Source organism: Leucopleurus acutus, assembly GCF_964270905.1.
Source record: "Leucopleurus acutus genome assembly, chromosome: 2".
Lineage (NCBI taxonomy): Eukaryota > Metazoa > Chordata > Mammalia > Artiodactyla > Delphinidae > Leucopleurus > Leucopleurus acutus.
In genome coordinates this window covers 150,290,001-150,307,661 of record NC_139143.1, presented here as the reverse complement: position 1 = coordinate 150,307,661, position 17,661 = coordinate 150,290,001, and the positions used below count along the sequence as shown (strand labels likewise).

Genomic DNA, 17,661 nt, shown 5'->3' with positions numbered 1-17,661 from the left:
TAGGGGGTAAATGGGAACTCTCCGCACAATCGTTTGTAAATTTTCTGCAAATCTAAAACTATTCTAAAAAGTAAAGTTTGGGTTTTTTTAAATGCATCCTGTGTTTGGATTGGCGGTTTGGGGAATGCATGGGTGGAGTGTGGACTGCCTGAAGGGTGAGTGACTGAAGATGGAACTGGGAAGGCAAGAAAGGGCCTGGAATGCCAGGCAAGGAGTTTACTGGGTATGGATGGGCAGCCCTCCCTGGGTTTTAAGCAGTGGAGTGACAGTGATCGGAGAGCATATGGAGGGAGGAAGATTGAGGGCAGGGAGATCTACTGGGGCTGCTGATACAGGCTAAGGGGGAGAGAACAAGAATCTGAGGTAGGAAAGGAGCAGAGTGCCAGGCTCAGTTTGCTCTGGATAAATGTTTATGGAACAGAACTGAGGAGGGGATGCATTCAAGAGAAATTTGGGGGATAGAATTAATGGTTCTTATGAACAACTGGATGAGTAGGACAAGAGCTGAGAAGAATAAAGGAGGAGCCTCAGTTTTAAGCTGGTGGCAGTGGTTGGGGTGCTCAAGAGAGGGAGCATAGACACCTCCTTGGACTTGACGTCCCATCATCTCCCCTCTCCTCCACCTCCACCCCGGGCCTGAGCTCAGAGCCTCTGCGTCATTAACACAGAGTTGACAGTCTTCACAGAGGAATGTGAGAAGCACAGGCGTACAGAGAGGGTAAGAGTTTCCAGCTGTCACCTGACAACCCAAGGTGTGGGGCAATGGTGCTGGGCCATGGTGTGGGGGAAAGGGGAGTCTGCAGAAGCAAGGAATTATAAATCCTCAGTCGCGTGGCCTCCCCGACTCCTGCCCCTGCCCTTAGCAGCATATCAGGCAGGACCCAAGCAAGCTAGGAGAATCTCTTGCCTTTGAAGGTAGCTGGGCATCTTCAGGGGCAGAGCACTGCTGCTCTCTCCAACCCCCACTGAAAATGGGAGTAAAAGGTCCATGGCTCATATCTAATTTCTCTGCTGATGAACTCTACCCTGTAAATGCCATGGCTTCAATCTCAAAAACGGCAGTAACCAAGACCAATCACAACCGTACAGCACAATAGAACATTCATGAAGTTATCCTGTTCTACCACTCACTGTGCCACTGTGGGCAAGTTTATTGAGCACCTAATATGTTACAGGCACCATGCTAGGTCCTTTCCTTATATTGTCTCCTTAATCTTTACCGCACTACTAAGAAGTAGCCATTAATGTTATTCCTATTTTACAGCTGAGGAAACGGAGATTCAGAGACATCATAACTTGTCACACCGCCGGTGCCATGTTTTCATTTTACTTCTACCACAACTAAGGAAGCCCCCACCCCTCCTCCCACTCTGCCAGAACGTGCAGCAGCTCCTCACAGAGCACTACATTAAGTGTCAAGCCACTTAATGACATACCTGTATATGTGATGCCCATTAGAATCACCTGTGAAGCTGTAGGGGTTGGAGAGAGAGGAGGGCTGGTAGAAAGGGAGGGGAGCTAGAAAGTTAACAGGAGACAGTTTGCAACAGATAACCCATCCCTTTCTGAGAGTGTTTCCTTGGAGACGCAACTCCAAGTTTCAGCTGTGACACTGACTGTCAACCACCTGTGAGGTCCCTGGGGCATCACAGGGCAATGGGAAGAATGGGGAAGGCAGTTGACTGTAAATAGAACACAAGTTCTGGCGGCAGACAGCCTTAATTTTGAATTCCCGTTGTGCCATTTACTAATTTTGATAATATCTGGTCAAGTTCCTTAACTTTTGAGTCTTAGTTTTCTCATCAGTTTTGTGCACCATCATTGCAATGACTTAAAAAAGAAAGAAAAAAAAGGCATGTAAAATACCTGTACAATATATAGTTGCTGCCCAATAATTATAACTCTTAACATTTTCACCATCTATTGAGTGCTTTCTGAGCACCCAAGTCCTTATGTATGTAAAGATATAACAAGGAGGGTGGGGTACAGGGCATGGGGCATACATGGGTTTTGAAGTCAAATATACCTAGATTAAAATCTGGACTCTACCACTTACTATTTGTATGAACTTAAGTAAGTTATCTAACTCCTCTGGACCTCAGTTTACTTATCTGTAAAATAGGGATAATAACAATACCTAGCTCACAAGGTTGTTGTAAGGATGACATGAGTTGCTAAAAGCACTGAGCACAGTGCCGGCCCCTAGCCAGTGCCGGCCCCTAGCCAGTGCCACTGTCAGCTCACGCGAACGCTGCGGGAGGTATTATTAGTCCCATTTTACTGGTGAGGATATTTTACATAAATGGTGGTTGCTGATTATTGCCACAATAATTACAGATGTGTGAAATGGAGAGGGAGGCATTCTGAGTAAGAATGGCAGCTCTGCCAGCCTCTGGGCCTCTAAAAGCAGGGATTAAGAGGAAGCAAGGCCCGGGACTGCCCTGGCAGTCCAGTGGTTAAGACTCTGCACTTCCAATGCAGGGGGTGGTTGTTCGATCCCTGGTTGGAGAACTAATCTCACTTGCTGCGTGGTGCAGCCAAAAAATTTTTTTTAAAAACTCATAAAAAAAAAAAAGAGGGGGCTTCCCTGGTGGCGCAGTGGTTGAGAGTCCGCCTGCCAATGCAGGGGACACGGGTTCGTGCCCCGGTCCGGGAGGATCCCACATGCCGCGGAGCGGCTGGGCCCGTGAGCCGTGGCCGCTGAGCCTGCGCGTCCGGAGCCTGTGCTCCGCAACGGGAGAGGCCACAGCAGTGAGAGGCCTGCGTACTGCAAAAAAAAAAAAAAAGAAAAAAGAGGAAGCAAGGCCCTTATCCCTCCTCTCATGACCCCACACAACCACTGTCTGCTTTGGTGCCATCTGTCTGCGTTACAATTTGGCTTGTTGCACCTTTTATCCCTCTATTCATGTGAGTCATGGCAAGAAGCCTGTCTCCCAGGCCATCCCGAATTACTGGACTCTGATTCCCATACAGCTCTGTACATCATCTTTTCCAATCCTATCTTCTCCTCTCCCCACTGAAACCTTTCCCTGGGCCTTCTGAAACCCACAGTTGGTCATCAGGAAAATCTCATTTTCCTCAACCTCTGGTCTGGGTGTTTTCTTCACCTCCCTGCTGTGATTGAAACCTGGTTCTCCTCGAGGACACGGCTTCTCCCAAAGCCTCCAAATTGATGGTTGCTCCTCTCTCACCACCTTTGAATCTCTGGGCCAGAAAGTGGGATACATGTTATTGCTTTTCACCCCTGCCTGCAGATCATTCTCTTTCCCTCCTTCAAAAAACAAAACGGCCTCCAGCTTTGGATCTCACATCATGAGCTTATGCCACCCACTCATCCCTCTGCTGACCAGTGAACAGCTCCTGCTTCACTGTTACTCTCTCCATAATTCTTGGTGATTTCATAGCCACAGAGGTGAGCCTTCCTATATCTTGAACTCTCATTCCCTCAAATTCCTCTCCTCCAGTGATGCTGATCTCTACCCCTACCTCAGCCACTCACCCACAATCATGCCCTGCACCTTGTCAGTACCAATAGGAACTTCAACCTCCCACTCTCAGATCGCTAGCCATTAATGTTATTCCTATTTTACAGCTGAGGAAACGGAGATTCATCATTCCTAGATGATCTTTCTAGCTCATTCTTTCTAGATTACCAGCTGCAAGAGTCTTAAACCTCTATCATCTTTTCACTGCCCTTACATCATCACCTCTTCTCTGCCCAGCTTAAATTCTATGGCCAATTATGACAATGGCTTCCCGCACACCCCCCTGACTCTCTTGGCTCTCTATTGCTTTGTCATAGTCATTCAGCAAAACAATACTTTCATTAGAGCCAGCTCGCTGCCTATTCTATGACTGCAACCACAGAGCAAAACATGATTGGAGAAAAGCACACAACCATGCTTCAAATTCATAAATTTAAATTTACGATCCCTAATTTCAAGTGGAGCCTTAATGCCAATCAAAAATAAAATTTTATTTCCCTAGTCTATTCACTCTCCCACCTTCCTCCTCTCTCCTTGAATCGCTACACCCCGCCCCTAACCTCTCTCAGCTGAAGACCTTGCTACCTATTCCACCAAAAAACTGTATCCAAGAGAACTCCCACCAGCACACGTAGCCGCTAGCTGCCCCTGGGGCCCCTCCTTCTGTGCTCTGCCATGTTAATATGGATGCACAGTCTGTGCTCCTAGCAAGGACTCACGCTCTGCTTGTGATCCCATCTCCTCTCACCAATTCAAGGATATTGTCCCAGAAACTCTCTTCTCTCTCCTATAGTGTCAGTTTTGTGTTGTTTCTTTGTTGGTTGCTTGGTTTGTTGATCTCTATTGTATTGTTCCGCCAACACACAAACACGCAGCTACTTCTCCCATCTTAAAAAACAAAAACCAGGGCTTCCCTGGTGACGCAGTGGTTGAGAGTCCGCCTGCCGATGCAGGGGACACGGGTTCGTGCCCCGGTCCGGGAGGATCCCACGTGCCGCGGAGCGGCTGGGCCCGTGAGCCGTGGCCGCTGGGCCTGCGCGTCTGGAGCCTGTGCTCCGCGGTGGGAGGGGCCACAACAGTGAGAGACCCACTTACCGCACACACACACACACAAAAAAAAAACCAAAAACGTCTTCTGACTCACATCGCCCTTCACCTTCAGCTACCACTCAGTGGTCTCTTTTTCCAAAGAGCAAAAATCCTTGAAAGGACTATGTACACTTGGTTATCTCCAGTTTCTCTTCTCCCACTCTTAGCAGGCTTTCATCCCCACTACTCCACCAAAACAGGTCACAACAAGGTTACCAATGAACTCCCTGCTGCTAGATCCAGGGGTCAAGTCTCAGTCCTCATATAGACTAAGCAGCAGCATTGGACACAGTTATCTCTTCTCCCTCTGGAAAACTCTCTGTTTGGCTGCAAAGGCCCCACACGTTTCCTTTTCAGTTGCTCTTTTTCAGTCTCCTTTGCGATTCTTCCTCATCTTCACAGCATCTTCATATTGGAATGTCTCTGGTCTCCATCCTTAGAATGTTTCTATCTTCACTCCTTCCCTTGTTGATCTTGTTGGCTTCTTTTATTTTTTATTTTTTAAATGATTTTTTTAAAATTTATTTATTTATGTTTATTTTTGGCTGTGTTGGGTCTTCGTTTCTGTGCGAGGGCTTTCTCTAGTTGTGGCAAGCAAGGGCCACTCTTCATCGCGGTGCGCGGGCCTCTCACTGTCGCGGCCTCTCTTGTTGAGGAGCACAGGCTCCAGATGTGCAGGCTCAGTAGTTGTGGCTCACGGGCCCAGTCGCTCCACAGCATGTGGGATCTTCCCAGACCAGGGCTCGAACCCGTGTCCCCTGCATTAGCAGTCAGATTCTCAACCACTGCACCACCAGGGAAGCCCTTGTTGGCTTCTTTTAAATACCAACTCTATGCTAATGACTTGCTAATTTATATCTCCATCCAGGGCCTCTGCCCTGACCTGTAGATTCATTTATCCAACAGCCTGTTCTGTATCTCTACTTGGTTATCTAATAGGCATCTAAAACTTAGCATAACCAAAACTCAGTCCCCAATTGTCTCCCCAAATCCTGCTTTCCCTGAAGTCTTCCATATCTCAGTCAGAGGCATCATCAGCCTTCTGGTTGCTTAGCCCAAACATTTGGGGTCATCCTTGACTCCTCCCCTTCCTTCTCTCCCACATCTAATTCATCTGCAAATCCTGTTAACAATATTTTCAGTGTATACACACTCTCACTACCACCACAGACCACCTTCACCACCACCACTGCTACTCCCCTACTTCAAGCCACCATCATCCCCAGCCTGGATTATTACAAGTCCTAACTGATCCTGCCAGCTTCTGCCCTTTGTCAGTTTAGAATTTATTCTTGAAACAGACATAAGTCTGCCTCAGAGCAATCCTGTTAAATATTAAAATGTAAGACACTAAAATGTTCTGGAATTAGTAATGATGGTTGCACAATTTTGTGAATACTAAAACTCACTGAACTGTATACTTTAAAAGGGTGAATTTTATGATATATGAATTATATCTCAATTTTTTAAATGTTATTAAGTACAACATGGATTGGACCCCAAAACAGTAAAAGAACATTAGTTGAAAAACTAGTTAAATTCAGATAAAGTCTATAGCTTAGTTAATAAAACTGTACCAATTTTAATTTCTTACTTTTGACAAATGCACCATGGTTATATAAAGATGTTAATCTTAGGGAAATTGGGTGAAGGATATATGGGAACTCTCTGTACTATCACTGAAAATTTTCTATAAATCTAAAATTATCAAAAAATAAAGTTTATTTTAAAAAATATAAGTCAGATCATATAATTCCACTGCTCATGAGATCCCTCCCATCTCATCCTGAGTAAAACCCAAGCCTTTAAAGATTTTTTTGAGGAAACTCCATACTGTTTTCCGTAGTGGCTGCACCATTTTACATTCCCACCAACAGTATACAAGGGCTCCAATTTTTCCAGGCTTTGTCAACACTTATTATCTTTTTAATTTTATAATAGCCACCCTAACAGGTATGAGGAAATATCTCCTGGTTTTGATTTGCATTTCCTTAATGATTAGTGATGCTGAGCATTTTTCATATACTTATTGACCCTTTTGTATGTTTCTTTGGAGAAATGTCTATTCAAGTCCTTTGATAGACCTACCATACGATCCAGCAATTCTACTTCTGGGTACGTACCCATAAGAATTGAAATAAGAACCTCAGAGATATATGCAATCCCATGTTCATTGCAGCATTATTCACAATAGTTGAGATATGGAAACAACCCAAATGTCCATTGATAGATGAATGGATAAAGAAAATGTGGTATAAACATAAAATGGAATATTATTCAGCCTTAAAAAAGGAAATTCTGCCATTTGTAACAACATGGATGAACCTGGAAGACATTAACCTAAGTGAAATAAACCAATCACAGAAGGACAAATACTGCATGATTCTATTTATATGAGATATCTAAAATAGTCAAATAAAAGCAGAAAATAGAACAGTGGTTTCCAGGGACTGAGGGGAGGGGAAATGAGTCGATCAATTGGTATAAAGTTTCAGTTACACAAGATGCAAGTTCGGACTTCCCTCGTGGTGCAGTGGTTAAGAATTTGCCTGCCAATGCAGGTCTGGGAAGATCCCACATGCCACGGAGCAACTAAGCTCACGGGTCACAACTACTGAGCCTGCACTCTAGAGCCCACGAGCCACAACTACTGAAGCCCACGCACATAGAGCCCATGCTCCACAACAAGAGAAGCCACTGCAATGAGAAGCCTGCACACCACAACTAGAGAAAGCCTGCGCGCAGCAATGAAGACCCAACGCAGCCAAAAATAAAATAAATTTTTTTAAAAAAAGATGCAATTCTAGAGCTCTGCTGTACAACATAATGCCTATAGTTAAAAAAAACTGTACCGTGCACTTAAAAATTTGTTAAGAGGGTAAACCTCACGTTAACAGTTCTTACTGCTAAAAAAAAAAAGAGGGGGTGAGGGGACACAAGGAAACTTCTGGAGTTGATAAATAAGTCTATTATCTTGATTGTGGTGATGGTTTCACAGGTATATGCATGTGTCCAAACCCATCAAATTATATACATTAAATATGTATAGTTTTTTGTATATCAATTATACTTTTTGGGCTACAAAAACCGAAAGTCTTTACAAAGGCCTCCAAGGCCCTACACAGTCTGGCCCTCCCACTAACTCCAGCCTCATCTCTGACCACTCTCCTGCTCCAGCCCCACTGGGGTCCTACTATCCCTGGAATGTCCCAGACATATCCCTGCCTCAGGGCTTCTGCACTTGCCTTTCCTTCTGCCTGGAATCCTCTTCCTCCAAATATCCCACACCTCCTTCAGGATTTTATTGAAAAGTGTCCTGTTCAGTGAAGTTCACCATGACCACCTTGATTAAATTTATAAACAGCCCTCCTATCCTATCCTATCCTATCCCCCTTATCCTGCTATATTTTCCTCCAGAGTGCTTATCATCACAGAACATACTGTGTACTTACTTTTTTATTGCCAGTCTCCCCCTTAAATCTAGGGGAATGTGGGATAGGGGATTCCATTTGTTACTTTCACTGCTGTGTCTGTAGCACCTAGAACAATGCTTGGTGCACACAATGTGAATATTGCTGAATGAATGAGTAAATAAGTGAACAAACGCATAGAAGTTTGTTGTGGCTGGAATGGCTACTGCACACGGGATGTGGAGCAGAGGCAGGAGCTGTGGCTGGGAGATAAGGGAGGAGTCCAGTCATCTCACAGAAAGACCATCGTACAAAGCACATGGCAACTCACCCTATCCCTTAAAGTCTGCCCCCATCTCAGCCTATGTTGACCCCTCCCTTGGTTGGAATGTCTCTATTACACCCTCCTCTCTTGCCTTACCCTGCAATGCCCGCCACCTTCCTCCCAGAGGCCTTTCTTACCCACTCTACCCAATGCTGAACTCTTTCTTCTTGGCATTCTACTGCATTCACTCAGCACCACACATCTGAGCTCTTTATGGTTTTCTGAATCATTTTCTATCCCCAGCTAAGCAGCACGTGCCATTAGGGCAGGGCTCTGCCAAAGGGGTCAGCCATCAATCACTGCAGACTCAGCTTAAGACTCAGAGAAAGAATTCGGGTGGATGTTCCTCAGCCCCTAAAAAGGATGCAGAGTCTAGCTCAGATCACATTCAGACCTCCAGTTGCCACATATCAACCCTTGAGAGTAACAGAGTTATTAAGAATAAAGGCTACCAATTAAGGATCATTTACTATGTATCAGCCACTAGGCTAAGGATTATCTTGTATTATTCTCTCAACAGCACCATGTGGTTGTTACTAAAATTATCTTTATTTTAGAAAGAAGAAAGTGAAGTACAGGGAAGTAATGGGACTTGAACAAGGTGACAGTGGCAGAAGTGGGTTTGGAGCACAGGATTGGCTCGCTCCAAAGGCTGCGCTCCTGGCAATGTGCTGCATTGCTTCTTGAACATACAAATAATTGCAGGGATGTCAGCACACTGCCGCTGAGTCAAAAACTGAGATCAGCCTGGACCACAGAGCTGGATGAATGAGACCGAGAGCCTCTGAGGATGTTCTTACATGCTAGAGCCAACTTTCATTACCATAAAGCCACCTCCTCCATGGAGCCCTTCCTGATGCTCTCAAGCTTAGAGGGAGCATTCCCTCTCTGAACTCCTCAAAACTTTCTGTACCTCTCTCAAGGCATCATTCATATCTGTAGCATCGTCGCTATTTGTGTACATGCTATATCTCTCTTACTACGTGAGCACTCCCTTAGAGGTAGGGATGTTGTCTCACCAATCCCTGCAGAGCCTACCACAGTCAGGCACAAAATGGGTCCTTGAAAGCAACTGTGATTTTGCGCCTGTCTTTTCTTTTGCTTGTAAAGATCTTCCCCAACATTAAGCTGAAATACTCTTACTCATTTGCCAACACCCAGTTCAAATGCCCCCTCTTTTGCAAAGCGGAAAATAACTTTTCTAGGTAGAGGTAGCAGCTCCTTTCCCTGTGTCCCCACAGCACTTTCTTCATCCCTTTATATCACTATGTTGTATTGTAGCTGTTTATTTGCCCTATGATGACAGTGCCTGGCACCTAATAGGCATGTGACACATGTTTATTGAATGAATGAATGTGCAAATTTCTTTTTCCCCCACACCAGTTTGGGTGGAGGGAAGGCAGTGGTGGCCCCAAAGTGTGGAGGCCCCTTGAATAGCCAATCAGGATTGCTGGTTAATTCATTTGCAAATTACAAAGGCGGACTATGCCTGCAATTCTGATTTGACCTCCCATAGTCTTTGTTGTGATTTTAAAAATCAGATTAAACCTCCCCAGCAGCTGGTTCCTACCAGCTTCGGGAAGATGAAAGTGTCAACATGTCTCTGCAGCCACACCAGGAAACTTGCTGCCTAGAAAAATCAATTCTGAATATTGTAAGAGCTAAGTACAGGATGTTGTACTCAGCAAGTGTTTCCATATTCCTGGAGCCACAGGGACCTGTCACAGCCCTCATGTTCCTGTTCAGCCTCTGTCCTCTTCTGTGCTGCCCATCAGTCTCTCTGGGTCCCCATTATGTTCTGGTGGCCAGATTTCAACTTCCTGAAGGTGGCATAAGGAGTTTTGGAATAAGCCCTTAGTAAGTCCTATCTCTCTCTGGACCTCAGCCTCCTCATGTCTAAAATGAGACTGAGATGTGATAAGCTCTAAGCTCACAGGCTTGTTGGCACCTAAGAAGATGACAGGCATTCTCAGCAGGTAGTCTTAGCCTAAGAGACAGACAGTACCTGTTTCAGGGAGTTAGCAGAGGGGGCTATCATTAGAGAAGAGGGAACCTGAGTTAGAGCCTTGAAAAATGGGGAGAATTTATATTAGATCATTCCCATGTTATTAATGGATGCTGTGGTAGTCAGAATAACGGTCCTCCAAAGATATCCATGTCTTAATCCCCAGAACCTATGAATATGTTACCTTGCATGGCAAAAGGGACTTTGCAAATGTGATTAAATTAAGGTTTGAGATGGGAAGATTATCCTGGATCACTCAAAGGAGCCCAAGGTAATCATGTGCGTCCTTATCAGAGAAAGGCAGGAAGGTCAGAGAGAGAGAGAAGTTGACAGAATTTATACCGCTGGCTTTGAAGATGGAGGAAGGGGCCCTGAGCAAAGGCATGCAGGCAGCCTCTAGCAGCTGGAAAAGGCAAGTTAATGGATTCTCCCCTTGCCCCCAGAAGGAAGACAAATCTGCCAACACCTTGATTTTTAACCCAGTGACATCCGTTTTGAACTTCTGACCTCCAGATCTATAAGATAATAAATCCATGCTGTTTTAAGCCACTAAATTTATGTAATGTGTCAGAGAGGCAATAGGAAACAAATGCAGATGTCCATTAAACAGTTGACCAATCATGTATAATAATCCATTATTATATATTCTTAAATATACAAGGGAAAAGTCAATCTCTCTTGATGTCCCAGTTTGCTTCCCTTAACAGAACAAGAGAATTATGTTACTCATTTTACTTCACTTTTGGAGCTCAGAGGTAAATTCATTCTCACCAGTTCCTGGAGAGCAGAGAATGTGTCATATTCATATTAACTTCTCTAGCCCCATTGTCTGGCATAGTAAATATTTGTTAAATGACTGCTCAAGAGCCACAATCCTCCTTAGTCTGGGTTTCTGGTATGGCCTTTCCCCACATTCCTAAGCTCCATTACATTTTATTACACTCTTATATTGTTGGTCCTAAGATATAGGTCTTTGACATTCCCAGATTTGATATTCACGTTTTAATATTTATAAGTGATTCCAAAGCCATGTGGCAACCTAAATGTCATCGAGGCAGCTATGTGGGTGGTTGGCTAGTGAGTGAAAGAAACTAGCTGACTACCAACAGCCTATCTCATCCTAGTCTTATTGTTCTCAGCTCCTGGTTATGTAGGGAGTCACTCTCAACACTATGGAATTTAGGATTTCCACGAAACCCCCTAAGACTCCTCCTATTTTTCCCAGATTTCATCATTCTGCCCAACCTCTCTTTGGAGCGAATGCTTACTTCTATTTCTTTAATTATAAAAAGAGCTGTTGGAGGAGGGACCCTCCTTTCCCCCTCCATGAAGAAGACTGTCCATGGAGATTGAGGCTTCTACTGTAGACCTACCCTTAAGCCTTAAGCATTAGTAAGTCTGGGCCACATGGACTTTGACCCTGAGTGCATGTTGTAGGAGCTAGTGGCAGCTAGCCACTCATGTCGGCCTGTGATTGGGTCTGTATGTCTATCTGACTTCAGAGTGAAGTATTAGCCAGCTCCAATTCCCTGAAGACTTGGGCCATGTGCTTCATCCTAGTTTTATCACTAAGAAGGCTGTCGCATTACTCCCCATCTCTCTGACTCTTGTATCTATCTCTCAATTGGTTCCAGACTTAAGGGGGGAAGACAAGGAGTATCATTTCTTGATCTCCCTAGAACTTTAATAAAAACTACTATTTGTTTAGTGTTTACTCCATGCCAAAGACTATGCTGGTGCTTTATACACATTATCTTTTCAAAATCATCACCAAAGGGAATTCCCTGGCAGTCCAATGGTTAGGACTCCGCGCTTTCACTGCCATGGACCTGGGTTCAATCCCTGGTCAGACACGGAGATCCCGCAAGCCTCACGGTGTGGCCAAAAAAAAAAAAAACATCGCCAACACAACAAAACAAGTAGAATAATGGAGGTACATGCGAGCACCGTAGTGACTGAGGGTTTCAGAAGAGGGAGTTGCAGAGAAAGAAAGAGGATGGAGAATAGCAATACCAGGACAAGCCCAGGAGTGAGGACAGTGGCCTTTAAGTCCTTCACAAAACACAGAGTTCTCAAACTCTCGATAGAAAAATGTTAGACCAGCCAGTCCATTCCCCAGTCTCTATACAAGTAACCCTGGACACATGAGACACTCCTATCTTTAAAGTCTTCTTGACAAGAAGGTCACCAAAAAAAGCCTCACTGGTGGGAGCGAGAAGGAGGACATTCTGTCCTTCCACAGTGGAGGCCCCTGCCACCACGTCCCCTGACAGAGACCAGGCCTGGAGTGAGCTGGTGTGGTGAAGGTCATCAGCCTTTTAAATTGTGAATAGAATTGAGCCTGACCCCAGCTGCATGCGGGGTATGAGACCTAAGTCACAGTTCAGCGATTCCTGAGCTCTGTGACTCAGTGCTTGAGTTTGAAACAAGTCTATTTTTTTTCCTTCACGGCCCTTACCACAGATGAAATTAGATATTTTTCACCCATGTACTTAGTATCTATCTTTCCTGCTACAGCATTAACTCCAGGAGAGCAGGAAGGGTGTTTCCCCACTGCTAGCACAATGCCTGGCACAGAGGGAGTACCAGATGAATGTCTATTGAATGAATAAAAGAATGAAGTTTACTGTTTGGCTCTGCACAAGTAACTTGACATCTCTGGGCTCAACCACCCATTCTTTAAGGAGATAACTACCTCCCTGGGTCAGAGGGAAGGTGGGAAGACACAAAGAATGACTTAAAGCACGTACAGGAAGAATTCACATGGTTGACAATATCCACAGTCCTTCTGATCTACTCAAAACTTCATAGTTGTCCTTGGGCTTTCCTTTCCATATCCTCCCTTGAACTTCACAACATTCCATGAGGCAAGAAGAACAAGGATTATTTTCTCCATTTGATAGTTGGGGAAACAGGTCCAAATAGGTCCATGGAGGGGAGGGGTTATTCCAGATCACACAATGACTGAACTTCAGGGAGAGCCAGGACTGGAATGCAGGACTCCACAGTGGTGGGTCAGCTCAGTCATCCCACAGACCCCCGGATCCTTCCCTTGGCCAGCACCAGACCCAATATCCCCTGTAATGGGCCCCACATGGAGGTAGTGGAAGGCCCTCTCCCACTCTTCTCTTCCCACGTGTCTCCAGGAGTTTCTTGGCAACAAGCACCCAAGCAGTAAGTGGCCTCTAGTCAAGTGTGTTGCTGTGGCGTTACCAATTCTCCCTCCCTCCACACCTGTGCATGCTCTCACTCTCTATTAATGAGATTTGTCCCCTACCCTCACCTCCCCACTAAGATTCTCTTCTCTATTCCACAATAATTAACCTCTCTGGACACAGAGGAGACTCTCAGGGACCTATGTGGCAAGGAACCCCAGAGAACAAGGCACTACCAATACCATCATCATCCCCCAGAGATGACAGAAACTCCTTTTGTGAATGGTCCTGCTCAGTGATGCTCACAACCTCCTCTTCTTCCCTCTCCAGCTTCCACCCTGACAATGACTTTTTTGAAATCCCCTGGGAGAGGTCAAATGAGCTTGAAAAGTTTATATGAACACTTCATACAGTGCTAGTGAATCCCTGGATGCTGTTCCAGTACTTCTGGAATCACAGGTGGGAAACCTTCTGAGGGAACCCAGTTACCATTTGCATGAAGATCAGGAGGACAGAAAGGACAGAACTTAACATTTATTGTATTCCTACTATGTGCCAGGCACAATACTATGTTATCATGTAGCCCCTCCCTCAACAAACCTGTGAGACCTTTACAGTTGAGAATATTATCTATTCATAGAAGTAAAGTGACTTACCAAAGCTCACACAACTTTAAAAAATCACAGAACTCTCAGAGAAGTAAATATGTATAAATAGATGTGTATAAGAAGATACATGTTCCTCCCTCTCCCTATACAATTAATTAATCATCAAATCCTGTAAATTTTAATCTTAATTCTCTCTCCTCATTTCCATCACTTATGTCATTTTATCACTTTCTGAGTGTTATGTACCGAATGTTTGTATCCTCCCAAAATTCATGTGTTGATGCCCTACCCCGCAGTGTGGTTATATTTGGAAATGGGGACTTGAAGGAAGTAATTGAGGTTAATTGAGGTCATAAGGGTGGGGCCCTGATCTGATAGGATTAGTGCTCTTGGAAGAAGAGGCTCCAGAGAGCTCGCTCACTCCTCTCCAGTGTGAGCACCGAGGAAAGGAAGTGTGAGCACACAGCAAGAAGCCAGCCATATGCAACCCAATGGGAGAGCTCTCACCAGACATCAACACCGGCTGGCACCTTGATCTTGGACTTCCAGTCTCCAAAACTGTGAGAAAATTAATGTCTGTTGTTTAAGCCAACTAGTCTGTGCTATTTTATTATGGTAGCCTGAGCAGACTAATACATTTAGTAACTTACCCAAACCACTAGTTTCTTTGCCTCATATCCATCTACCCTCCCAAACTGAAGCCAGAAATCTTTCTAAAATGAAAATCTGACTTTGTTAAAACCCTTCTATGCTCCCCAGTGCCCGTGGTAGTAGTCTCCAAATTCATACCCCTGTAAGAAAAATGTAGGCACAGCACTCACAGTATTTGCATATTTACTTAGATTACATATACATATATATTATACCTACTTCTGTACACAAACGATGTTAAAATACATTAAAATAACAAATAATATTTAAATGTTTACATTTTAATGCATATATGAACAGTACAGAAAATTTTTATTTTTTGCTACAGAAAAGTATGCATGCACACACACACACACACACACACACACACACACACACACAAAACCCGTTGCTAACATTTTTTTTTTTTTTTTTTGCGCTATGCGGGCCTCTCACTGTTGTGACCTCTCCCGTTGCAGAGCACAGGCTCTGGACGTGCAGGCTCAGCGGCCATGGCTCACGGGCCCAGCCACTCCGCGGCATGTGGGATCTTCCCGGACCGGGGCACGAACCCGTGTCCCCTGCATCGGCCGGCGGACTCTCAACCACTGCGCCACCAGGGAAGCCCACTAACTTTTTTTTAGCAAAAGCAGTGTGATTGACTATGTCAGATCTAATTAGATTGTCATTGATTTTACCTCAAAACATGGCTGACAATGAACTTGTGCTAGGTGTCAGGGAGATATCAGTCTAGCTATTTTCTGTGCTCACTTAGGCTTACTATAATTAATATAGTCTTCAATCAGAGGTTTCTTGGTAGGACTCTTTTAAATCCACATATCCATCATGGAGGTTCATTTAGTTAAAATGAGGTAGTACAATCAATAAATCCACTTAACTAAGCACAGGAAAACTGCAAAAGTTCACAATGGGCTGAAAATGTATAAAAGAGTGAGGGAGCCACTACTGCCAACCCCTTAAAAGGAAGAGTATCTCCTCCCACCTGAAGATTTTTTGAGTGTAGGATCTGTGAGCACCAAATGTGGAGATCAAATGAAGATATCCATGTCAATCCATATGGTAAATATTAGTAAGCATTTATTTTATATACAAAGACAAGAATAAACTCTAGTAAGTTTCTTCAGTGCCCTAAGGAATAATCAGACATGTACCCTCTGGCCCATTTCAAAAACCTTCTATTTGTTGTCCAAGGTCTCCCTGACTCCCAAGCCACCACCTGACAGCCTCTCCAGCAAATTTCTCTCTCAGCATCCCCTCCCTGCTCTTTCACAGCCTTGCTCCATTTTCATTGTATTGCTCACCATGCCCCAAATATCTTTTGCTTTCAGACCCCTCTGTGCACTGGCTGCAGGGAGGATGTCAGACTACATAAATGGAAGCACTGGGCACAGAACAGGTACTTAATAAATGCTTATTGATTCTCACCATGAGGTAGCTAAACTAGATCAGTGGTTCTTTAATTTTAGCCAACCACAAAACCACCTGGAAGGGCTTCCCTGGTGGCGCAGTGGTTGAGAGTCCGCCTGCCGATGCAGGGGACACGGGTTCGTGCCCCGGTCCGGGAAGATCCCACATGCCGCGGAGCGGCTAGTCCCGTGAGCCATGGCCACTGAGCCTGCGCGTCCGGAGCCTGTGCTCCACAACAGGAGAGGCTGCAACAGTGAGAGGCCCGCATACCGCCAAAAAAAAAAAAAAAACACACCTGGAAGACTTGTTATAACACAGATTGTTGGGCTGTACCCCAGAGTTTCTGATTCCTTGGGTCTGAGGAGAGACCTGAGATTATGCATTTCTAACAAATTCCCAGTGATGCTGACGTTGCTGATCTGGAGACCACACTTCTAGAACCAATGAACTAAATGGAATGCGTAGCTTCTTGCATTTCTAATGGTTTGATTCCTCAATGCTTTTAATAGAGACTAAATAAACAAAATGAACTTTTATCTCTCTATAAAGTAATACTTAACATGATCACAAATGAAAATATGAGCTCTATAAGACCTAACTGCACAGTGTAGAGAAAAGAGCACATACTTTAGAATCAGAAGATTTGAGTTGGAATCCCATTTTGTAGCTGTGCGGTCAACCTAAGGCAAATTAATTACTCTCTGAATATCTGTCCCATGGGGTTGATTGTGAGATAGTATTAACACATGGAAATAATTTGTAAAAAGAAAAGTACTGTATACAGACTATACTAATAACATATATGTACAATGTATTAATGTTGAGTGGACTGATAATAAATATATTTTGAATACTTTAAATCACAAATTTCTAATCCCAGGGCTAATTAAGTACAGAAAAATATATGATGTACATGTTGCTATATCATCTCAAATACATATAAATTTTATTAGTACCACTGATAAATGCCAATAATAGTAGCTGTGGTGGTCAATTTCCAAGATAGTCTCCAATGATCCCCACCTCCCAGGATTCATACCCTTGTGTAGGTTCCTCCTACATTGAATCAGTGACCAATAGAATACTCTAATAAGAGACACTGCCACTTCCTGTTTGGTTTCTTTGATCTCTCCCCCTAGGAGATGCCATGAAGACACTCTGTGGAGTGAAGCAGATCTGTGGAAAGATCCACGTGGAAAGGAATGAAGGCCTCCTGCTAAAGCCAGTGCCAGACATGTGAGTAAGCCACCTTGGAAGGTAACCCTCCAGGCCCACTCAAGCCTTCAGATGACTGTAACCTAAGCCAACACCTGGCAGCAACCTCATAAGAGACCACAAGCCAGAAACCAAGCCACTCCCAAATATTTGATCCATAGCAACTGTGAGTTAATGAATTATTATTGTTGTTTTAAGCCATCAAGGTTTGAAGTGATTACAGAGTGATAGATTATGGATACAGTAGCTAACATTTATTGTGCATTTATTATGTTCCGGGAACTATGCTAAGCACCCAGCAACCCTATGAC

At 44.3% G+C, this 17,661-nt stretch overlaps 1 protein-coding gene across 1 annotated transcript in view; it reads right to left on the bottom strand.

The window, feature by feature from the left end:
* Positions 1 to 17,661, bottom strand: part of RAB3B (RAB3B, member RAS oncogene family) — a gene marked incomplete at both ends in the record, with an annotated part of 51,124 nt that overhangs the window by 32,854 nt on the left and 609 nt on the right. The window lies entirely within an intron of this gene.